Here is an 11,233-nt window from a genome sequence, read left to right as displayed (position 1 = left end):
CCAGGTATGACGGTGTCACGCCATCTTAGACATGTCTTGCCTCAAAGCGGAGAGTCACACTGGAGCAGCTCTCCTGGCTGCTCTGAACAAACAGGTGGATCAGTGGCTGACCCCGCACCAACTGGAGATCGGCAATGTGGTGTGTGACAACGGCAGCAATCTCATTTGGGCTTTGAATTTGGGAAAGTTGACACATGTACCCTGCATGGCACATGTGCTCAATCTCATAATCCAGAGATTTGTGTCTAAGTACCCAGGCTTACAGGATGTCCTAAATCAGGCCAGGAAGTTGTGTGGGCATTTCAGGCGGTCTTACACGGCCATGGCACGCTTGGCCGATATTCAGCGGAGAAACAACTTGCGGGTGAGGTGCTCGATTTGCGATACCCCGACTCGCTGGAATTCGACTGATGTTCGACCACCTGCTACAACAGGAGAAAGCCGTCAAACAGTATTTCTACAACTACAGTCAAAGGACACTGTCTGAGGAGATGGGGATGTTCTGGCCGAAGTACTGTACACTCATGTGAAATGCCTGCAGGCTCATGATGCCATTTGAGGTGGTGACAAACATGGTGAGTAGCAGTGAAGGCACCATCAGTGACTTGATCCCATATGCCTTCTTCCTGGAGCGTGCCATGCGTAGAGTGGTGGATCAAGCTGTGGATGATCGTGAACGGGAACAGTTAAAGGAGGAAGTGTTGTGGGATCAATTATCATCAGAACCAGATGTTTCCTCAACACCTGCGGCAGCAGAGAGGGGGGAGGAGGAGGAGGAAGAGTCGTGTGGGGAAGAGGAGTCAGATGATGAGGAAGATGGTTTTTTTTAGGAGGAGGAGGCAGCAGAAGAACAACCGCAGCAGGTGTCGCAGGGGGCTGGTGCTGCTCAACGCTCCCATGGTATTGTTCGTGGCTGGGGGAGGAGGAGAACTTACCTGAAATCACTGAGGTAGAGCAAGAGGAGTTGGATAGTACGTCTGGATCCAACTTTGTGCTGATGGCGTCTTTCATGCTTTCCAGCCTGTTGAGGGACCCCCGTATAAAAAAACCCAAGGGGAATGAGCTGTACTGGGTGGCCACGCTACTAGACCCTCGGTATATGCACAAAGTGGCGGATTATTACCAACTCACCTGAAGGCAGAAAGGATGCTGCACATGTAGAACAAGCTGGCAACTATGCTTTACAGTGTGTTTAAGTGTGATGTCACAGCACACCGGAATAAAGGTGCCACTGCCAGTAATCCTCCTCCCCTCATGTTCACGCAGGCAAGGACAGGACACTCTAGCGATCTCATGGTGATGTCGGATATGCGGACATTCTTTAGTCAAAGCCTTAGCACTTCCGGATCCACCCTCCACCAATGCCTCGACCGGCAGGTAGCTGACTACCTGGCCTTAAGTGTGGATGTAGACACTGTGAGCAGCGATGAACCCTTGGACTACTGGGTGCGCAGGCTTGACCTGTGGCCAGAGCTGGCCCAATTTGCCATCCAACTTCTGTCTTGCCCTGCCTCAAGCGTCCTGTCAGAAAGGACCTTCAGCGCAACTGGAGGCATTGTCACTGAGAAGAGAAGTTGCCTAGGTCGCAAAAGTGTTCAGTACCTCACTTTATCAAAATGAATGAGGCATGGATCCCAGAGGGTTACTGCTCACCCGAAGACTAAGTGAGTCCCCACACACAGCATCTCTGCCTGCACGCCGTGTGACTGGCTGCCTGCCCCAAGACTAAGTTGCTCCCCACACAGCATCTCTGCCTGCAGACCGCTTGACTGCCTTCTCCGCCACCACCAACAGGGTCCAGGACTGCAGGCGGATTCCTGAATTTTTAAGGCCGCTGTTAGCAGCGGCCGCTATAATAATTTTTCTGGTGCGTGTACTTGCCTGCCTATTTTTTCTGGCTGCACTACAGCTGCAACAACAAAACAAAAAGCATGTACATGTGTCAATTCCCCTTCGTGATCGTTACCTTGCCGCGGTGAAGGGGCTTGCGTATCACATTCACAATGAAGCAATGACCGACGGCTATATGAGTGTGTTGGAGTTGGGGGGGGGGGGGGCACACCTGACCCAAGAAAATAGATAATAAGGTCATTGCTTCATTCTGGACAGACTAAATTCGATCAGCCGGACACTCAGTCGCTGTTGTTCTGTCATTCAGCTACCTCAGCCCGACCATATGAGCTTGAAAACCGCTATCGCCTGCAGTCTGGCCATGGTGCGCACCAGTCCAGCACGTCCGTCACTACACAAACAGCTGTTTGCAGTGCATTACACAGTGAGTTTGGTCTGTCAGTGTGAAGCAGTACACTAATTACACTCCCTGATTGATGTATACACATGCAAGATGTTTTAAAGCACTTTAGGGGCTTGATTCACAAAGCGGTGCTAACCTAGTTAGCACGCCTAAAGACTTTGGGCGTGTAAAGTAGGGTGCTAACTAGGGTTAGCACTGTTTTTAAAATGAACTCGCACAAAGCCCCTCACGCAAAACTTTGTATGCGCACAGCGTGGTGCATGCAAAACGTTGCACCGAGGTGCGAAGAAAACGGCGCACCTGATGCGCCTATAAGGTCGCATGGGTGCGACCTTTGCGTGCGAGTTCCTATTTACAAGCCTAAACTCAGTTTAGGCATGAAGAGGGGCTTTTCACAAGCGTGCTGTAACGATTGGTCAGCACACAGAGATCTCTGATTATTGGTGATCTGCAGTATCACCAATAATACAGATGCTATACCTGATTATATGGTGATCTGCAGAATCACCAATAAAACTAATATAGCCTGACACTGAACAAACAATGCTATTCCTTACAGTACCCCCCCCCCCCCCACCTGAGGCGTGGACTCCGGACACTACCCACCCGGCTTCTCCGGGTGCAAGTCATGAAATTCTTTCCTTAAATCCTCAGCATGCATGCGACAACTCGGCACCCAAGTTCTCTCCTCCAGCCCATATGCCTTTCAATGGACCAGGTACTGTACAGAATTCTGCACTAATCGAGAATCCAGAATCTTCTCGATCTCATACTCAGGTTGATAGGTTGATCCTCCACCATTACAGGAGGGGGGGGGGGAGGAATCCGCGTGCACAGCAGGCTTTAACAGAGACACATGGAACGATCTCATGCCTCTCATGCTGGCTGGGAGATCAATCGCATATGTGACATCATTAATCTTTTTTTGTGACATGCTATGGGCCTATAAATCTGGGTCCTAACTTGGGTGATGGTTGTTTCAATGCCAAATGATGAGTAGAAATCCACACCATGTCCCCTGGCAGGGGCGCTTCTAGGCATAGGCAGTACAGGCCATTGCCTGGAGTGCCATTGGTCCTGGGGGCACCATGTTGCTGGATTAAGCCCCGCCCCTTGAATGAAGCCCCATCCTGTGGGTGTTCTATTACTTGCTTCTGCTGCATCTGCTTAGCATAAGTTGCAGGCAGCTGCCACTGTGTCCCCTTGTGCCTTGTGCACCCTTTTTCCCCCTTTGTGCCTCCTTCTGTTTCCTTATGCCTCCTTCAGTCCCTTGTGCCATGTCTGACCCCCTGTTTGTCCTTCTGTCTCCCTTTGTGCCTCCTTCTGTCTCCCTTGTGCCTCCTTCTTTCGCCATGTGCATGTTTCAGTCCCCCTGTACCACATATGCCTCCTTCTGTCCCCCTTTTAGCCTCATTCTGAGCCCCTGTGTCTCCTTATGTCTCATTGTGCCTTTCTTTGTCCCTTTGTGCTACCTCTGCCCCCCCCCATTCCTCCTCCAGTCCCACTCTGCCTCCTTCTGTCTCCCTTTGTGCCTCATTCTGTCTCCATGCGCCTTCCTCTGTCCCCCTGTGCCTCATTCTGTGCCCCTTTGTGCCTTCTTCTGTCTCCTTGTGGCTCTGTCTGTCCCCCATCTGCCTCCTTCTGTCTCCCTGTGCCTCCTTACACACCCTCTGCCTTCTTCTGCCCCCCTTTTGTGCTTTCTTCTGTACCCCATTGTGCATCATTCTGTACCCTTTGTGCCTCCTTCTGCCCCACTTTGTGCTTTTTTCTGCCCCCCATTATGCCTCATTCTGCCCCTTTGTGCCTCCTTCAGTACCCCTGTGCCTTGCTCTTTACTCCTGTGCCTCCTTCTGCCCCCCTGTGCCTCCTTATGTCCTTTTTTGTGAACTCCTTCTGGCCCTCATGCCTTCTTCTTTCCCACTGTACCCCATTCTATCCTCATTTGTGTCTCATTATGTCCCCCATTGTGCCTTTTTTTGTCCCCCATTGTGACTCCTTCTGTCCCCCTTGTGCCTCCTTCTGTCCCCCTTGTGCCTCCTTGTGTCCTCCTTTGTAACTTCTTCTGTCCCCCTTTGTGCCTCATGAAAGTGGAGCCCTGTCTAATGTCTATGTGTATTTTCTGATGAAACGCTGCCTACATTACGTGTATTTTCTGGTGAAACGCTGCTCGCATTGTGTATTTTCTGGTGAAACGCTGCCGCATTTACGTGTATTTTTCTGGTGAAACGCTGCCAAAATAAGTGTAACTTCTTGTGAAATGCTGCTGCATGAATATTATTATCTGGTGAAACATTGCCGCATTACAATTATTTTCTGGTGAAACGCTGCTGCATTACGATTATTTTCTGGTGAAACGCTGCTGCATTACGATTATTTTCTGGTAAAAATCTGCTGCAATACGATTATTTTCTGGTGAAACACTGTTGTATTATGATTATTTTTTGGGTGAAACGCTGCCACATTATGATTATTTTCATGGGGGGGGGGGGGGGGGGGGCACAGGTTTTCTTGCCTGGAGTGACAAAATAGCTAGAGGCACCCCTGTCCCCTGGGGAAAACTTCCACTCAACAGAGCGCCTCTTGTCTGCCTGTTTTTTCTGAGACTGGAACGCCTTCCCTAAATTTCCCTAAACTGAACCCCAAATCTCCTTTAACGCCCTTTGCCAATCCTCCAGAGTCGGGAAAGGGGAAGATGCCACTGGTAAAGGAGAAAACTTGGGAGATTTTCCAGACACCACCTGAAAAGAGGAAAATCCTGAAGAGGAACTCCTCAGGTTATTATGTGCAAACTCTGCGAATGGCAGGAACTTTACCCAATCTGATTGTGCATCTGCCACATAACACCTGCGTAATTGTTCAAGGGACTGGTTAACTCTTTTGGTCTGACCATTGGTCTATGGGTGTTAGCCTGATGAGAAAGACAGGTTCATACCCAACTGATGACAAAAGGTTCTCCAAAACTGGACACAAACTGGACTCCCCTATCTGACACCACATTCTCCGGAATGCCATGCAGCCGGAAAATGTGCTGAATGAAGAGGTCAGCTAGCTCCTGGGCCGAGAGGAGTCCTTTAAGAGGAACGAAATGAGCCATCTTACTGAACCTATCCACTACCACTCAAATGACCGTCTTGCCCTCAGACCTAGGGAGTTCTCCTACAAAGTCCATTGACAAATGAGTCCAGGGCTCATTTGGCACTGGTAGAGGTTGTAACGTGCCAACTGGAGCCTGGCGGGAGGGTTTGCTTCTAGCACAAACTGAACATTCCCTCACAAACTCCTTACAATCAGATGCCAGTGAAGGCCACCATACACATCTAGCTAAAAGATCCTGAGTTCGGGTAGCCCCTGGATGCCCAGCATTCTTATGGGTATGGAATAATTGTAAGAGTTGTAGGCGGAAGCGGAGTGGCACGAACATAACCCCCTCAAGCTTCCCTTCTGGAGTATCCTGTTGATAAGGAGCCAGTATAGCTGCCCAGTCCTCCCAGGTCTCGGTAGCTGCCAACTCCACCTTCTGAGGTAGGATGGTCTCAGGGGTTAAAGACTGGACTGTCTCAGGCTCAAAAAACCTAGATAGAGCGTCTGCCTTAACGTTCTTGCTACCTGGTGTATACGTAATAATGAATCTGAACCTTGAAAAGGTCCCCTCGATGTACTCCAAGTTCTTATGATCTGTATAAACTGTAATTGTATGTTTTGCCCCTTCCAGCCAATGGCGCCATTCTTCAAAGGCTAATTTGATGACTAAATGCTCCCGATTACCAATATCGTAGTTCCTCTCGGCAGGAGAGAACCTACGTGAAAAGAAGGCACACGGGTGCAGTTTGCCTTGGAGACCAGAGTGCTGAGACAGCACAGCCCCAACCCCTATTTCAGACGCATCGACTTCCACAATAAAGGGGAAGGTGACATCCACGTGTCTCAGGATGGGAGCGGAACAAAACAACCTTTTCAAAGTGGCAAAGGCGGATTGGGCCTCTTCCGACCAGTGATATGTGTCAGCCCCTTTCTTTGTAAGACTGGTGAGAGGTGACACTACCGAGGAGAAGCCTTTGATGAACTTTCTGTAGTAATTGGCAAAGCCAAGGAATCTTTGGAGTGCCTTCAATCCCACAGGTTGAGGCCACTCCAAAACAGCAGAGACCTTCTCGGGATCCATCAAAAGTCCCAACGTGGAAATGATGTATCCCAAGAATGGGCGGGTATTACAGACTAAGCAGCAGTATTCTACACCTGAGAGGTTGGTGTAGAAAACTAGATTCCCTCACCAATGGCAGAGCCCACTGATACGGGTAGCGAGGTCAGACAGGCAGAGTTAGCAACGAGCGGACAGATACAGTACAGGAGCAGAAGACTGATTCAACGTCAGGGACAGGCAGGGTTGGCAATGTGAATCAGATAGGCTGAGGTACAGAATCAACAATCGGAAGAATAGTCAGAGCAAGCAAAAGGTTATAACAAATAAACAATGCACTAGTACTTTAAACCCCTTGCCGGTCCAATTCCCGCCGGCAAGGGGGCAGCGCAGCACTTTTTTTTTATTTTTATGTTTTTAAATCATGTAGCGAGCCCAGGGCTTGAAACATGATAGCCGCTGAGCAGCGGCAGCTCTGCAGCCACTCCGATCACCTCCGGCGATCGGAGTAAGCAGGAAATCCCGTTCAGAGCGGGATTTCCTGCTGGGCTTCCCCGGTCGCCATGGTGACGGGGCGGGATGACATCCCCGACGTCATGGACGTAGGGGACGTCAGAGCGAATCCCGATCCACCCTTCAACGCTGCTTGGCACTGATTGGCCAGGCTGCGCAAGGGGTCTGGAGGGGGCGGCACAGTGGATACGGTAGATCGGCGATGAGTGGCGGCGATCGAATGTTACAAGCAGCTAGCAAATCGGCCCAGCGGGGCCTGAGAAATCCTCCGGCGCAGGTTACCCCGAGCTGAGCATGGGATAACCGTCAAGGAGGTTAAAGCTATCAACAGAATCTAGCTAAGTGTGGATCCCCGGCTCCGGCCGGTTCTAGCACACTTTGGGATCTGACTGGGGTCTGAGCGCTAACACACTATAGCATTCGCAACAGCAGACGCGGAGCTACTGACAGACCTGCTCTATATATACTCAACATGCTCCACAGTGCCGCCCCAGTCACTCAGCCAATCCGGATGCTAGCTGGAGTCAGCTGACCGCATGATCAGCTGACTCCCCTCTTAGCTGCATAAAGGTCCTGTCACTCTGCTCGCGTGCGTAGTTCTTAGCCTGTGAGCAATGGAAGGACCAGGCATAACCTGAGCATGTAACCGTGCAGCAGAGGCCGCAGGCTGACACGCGGAGATAGCCGACATGCCGCTAGACTCAGCGGCGGCATCTCCGCTATTCATTACACGTGCTAACAGTTAGCACTGCTTTGTGAATCAAGCCCTAGGCCTCAAATTTAGCAATAAAATGTGATTTCTGCCCTTAAAACACTGCTGTGCATCAAATCCTGATTTTTCCCTGGGACTTTTGGCATGTATCCCACTCAGCCATGCCCCCCTCCAGGTGTTAGACCCCTTGAAACATCTTTTCCATCACTTTTGTGGCCAACATAAATGTTTCTAGTTTTCAAAGTTCGCCTCCCCATTGAAATCTATTGTGGTCCGTGAAAGTTTGCCTGTTCGCGAACGTTTGTGGAAGTTTGCGAACGCGGTTCGCAAACCGAAAATCGGAGGTTCGGGCCATCTCTAACCCCCTGTGGTTGGTAGACAGAGGGCCTGATTTACTAAGGTCTTACCAGTCCAGAGGAACATAGAAGAAAAGTTTTCCTATACAGTGTCAATGTCATTTCTTAAAGGTCAACTGAAGTGAGAGCAGTGGTGTAGGGGCCGCGGTCGCCTATGGGGGGGGGGGGGGGGGTGGGGGGTGCTAGTCCTTCCTACAGGTGGCGTGCAGATGACACAGTGTGGGCGCATGAGCAGCATCTGAGGAGATCAGATACTCACATAGTATTGCCGGGATCCAGTGCCGCATTGAAAAGTTGCTGAAAAGTTGCATATAGCATTTTTTTATTTTTTTTTTATGCAATATGATTTTTTTTCCTTAAAACCTTCAGGTAAGTTAATGTGTATAAATCTTTCAATCTGCTTATTCTTTAAAGTTAGCAATAGGCAATAAAAGCATTACTAATAAAGTGTTACTAATACATTCTGACATAATGACATTCTTAATCTTTGTTTGCAAGCACATCATTTACTAAAGTTTCTATATAAATTTGCTTGTGTATTTAACAAATCCCAGTTAATATCTGTTAAAGCTGCATGCCCTGATATTAAAACATCAGAGCTCTCAAGGAGTTCTGATAGAAAGGAAAAACATTTGAGAACTGTGTGATTGTTTTAGTTATCCACTTGGCCACTATGTTTGCATGTATACACCTAGACTGTATTGTAAAAAACTGCAAAATTACTCCAAATACCTTAATTGTAATCTTGATTGTGGACTCTCCATTTTGTGCTACCCAGAGATAAGTCCCTGGAAATTATGTTGAGCCATAACTGCCACTCAATCTCAAATGAGGACACGGTACAAAAAGGGGCTTGGAGGAGGACATGGGAGACAAACAAGGACACAGAAGGAAAAAAATGGCACGGAGAAGGACACGAGGGGACAATAGAGAACACAGAAAGACACCAAGGGGCATGAAGAAGGACACAAGGGTGACAGAGGAGGACACAAGGGGCACTGAGGTGGACACATGGGGGAAAAAAGAGGACACAAGGGGAGCAGAGGAGGTCACAGGGGGACACAAGAGGTACAAGGGGGACACAATAATTGAGTAAGAACCTCCACAAGACGCCCCTGCACCATGGACACATCAGGTTATGTATATTTGTTCACTGGTTTTAGTCCTAGGTGTGTCTTATAGACTGGAGGGACTTATAGTCCAAAAAATATAGTATATACTCTGTAACGTACTGGAGAAGATGTCAATGTTAAATAAGTACTAAATAATAATAACTGTTCAGTTTGTGGAGATATATGAGCCAGAAGTATGGTCACTGGCAAGGATCTGTCGTGGTGACGCCAGATCTATTATGAAGGAATAGGATAACCCAGGGAATACTGGAAATGCCTTTGTTAAATGAATCCATTGTTATGCTGTAATAGCATCTATATTAAACTAAGTGTCAATGGCTACCCCCGAAAGCTAAAAGAAAGCTATATGATGCATTATTCCAGGAAAGGTTCATATCCCTAAAAAGGTTTATGTCCCCAAAATCCTTTTGTTTCATCTATCAAAGAGCACTTAATAATATAAAGGACTGCAATCATCTGTATAGAAGTATTTTGCATTCTCTGTACTGTTTCACTTTCTACGAGGTGCAAATTATAGATGGTCAATGAGAGGTTAAAAATTCCATCTATAAATTTAACTCAGGTTGTATACAGCTTGAAATTGGACCAATCAAACTCAGCATTTACTGTAAATGGCCTGATTCCAAATGGCATACAATTTGCATTAAATTTGTATGTGACCTGGAATTATAAGCATCTCATTGAGTATCTCTTGCATTTAAAATGTATTTTTTAGATAAGATGATAACATATCTCCTGTGAGTAGGAGGAAAATGTATTGAATCAGGTCACTAAGCCATGCAGTTCAATACCTTACAGCGAAGATGGTTAAATGACCCCAAAACAGCCAAAGGCATGTTGGAATCAATTAACTACATGATTTATGATATCTTGAATTGATACACTATTGGCCAGCTGAGGTTACTTATTCAATGATGCCCCTATCAGCACTGTGGTGTTGGTGTGCTCAAACTGCACTATCACTGGCAAGGCTATAGCAGTAATGTTCACTTACTGTATGTATATTAAAAATGCTTAAAGGAAACTTGGTGCAAAATAAAGAAAAGCATTTATACTTACCTGGGGCTTGCTTCAGCCCCCCAATGCACAACACCCAATCTCACTCCCACAGATAGAAGCATTCTGCGCATGTACTATTCGCTAAGACTGTAACTGCGCAGGAAAAGGAACGCTACTGTCCAAGGGAGCATGAAGGTGTGCAGCCAGGAAGACGTGTACGTAGTGGACCACAACTGAGCATGACTGGGGAATTCCGGCTGCAGGACAATGGAGTGGCACGGGAGGACAGTAAGGGAGCCGCGACCTACAGGGGAGTGGAGGAAGCCACACTTAAGTGTAAATGCTTTTCTTTATTTTATCTCAGGTACACTTTAAAGCTTATTCTAGAACTGCCATCATTTTCCTAAAAAAGATAGCCATTTAGCTTGAGCACAAAAATGTCAGGACATGGGACCTGCATATAAGTTCCAAGTGATCATTGATATCAGTAATAGAGCTTGCACATTTAACAATTCAAAAAAGCTATTTCCAACATTTCTATTCTGACAGATTCTCTGGGGCTTGTTCACACTATGAGTGTTTGCATATTTTTTTAAGCGCTGGCGATTTTAGAAATCGCCCTAAAAGCGCTTGTGCAATGATTCCCTATGAGAGTTTTCACATACGAGCGGTTTGATTGCAATCGCTTCCAAAAGTGATGCCTGTACCATTTTCTGAGCGCTTTGGCTCAATGGAAGGTATAGGGAAATCGCAAAGCGCTTGATAAAGCACTTTGTATAGTGATTTCCCAAACGCTTTCATGAATAAATATATTGTATTCATTCATTTCCAGGTGAAAGAAAAAAAAAGACTCACCCATCAAAAGTGCTTAGAAAAGCGCTGAGAAAGCGCAGGGACAAGTAATTAAAAAAATCTCAATAAATCGCTCAGCGCTTGCAATAGTGCTGGTGATTTATAATGTGAACGTAGCCTAATTATCATAAATTGCAATAGTTAGTAATTTGCCGCATGGCAGAGCTGTTTAGTCCCATTAATCATTATTTTTAACATAGATATAACTATAATTTGATGTTAGCATTTATTTTGCTGGAACTGTGTGTGTTGAAAACTTAGTTTATTTGTCAAAAA

This window comes from Hyperolius riggenbachi, chromosome 3 (genome assembly GCF_040937935.1).
Source record: "Hyperolius riggenbachi isolate aHypRig1 chromosome 3, aHypRig1.pri, whole genome shotgun sequence".
NCBI classification, from domain to species: domain Eukaryota; kingdom Metazoa; phylum Chordata; class Amphibia; order Anura; family Hyperoliidae; genus Hyperolius; species Hyperolius riggenbachi.
This window is presented reverse-complemented; position numbering follows the sequence as displayed.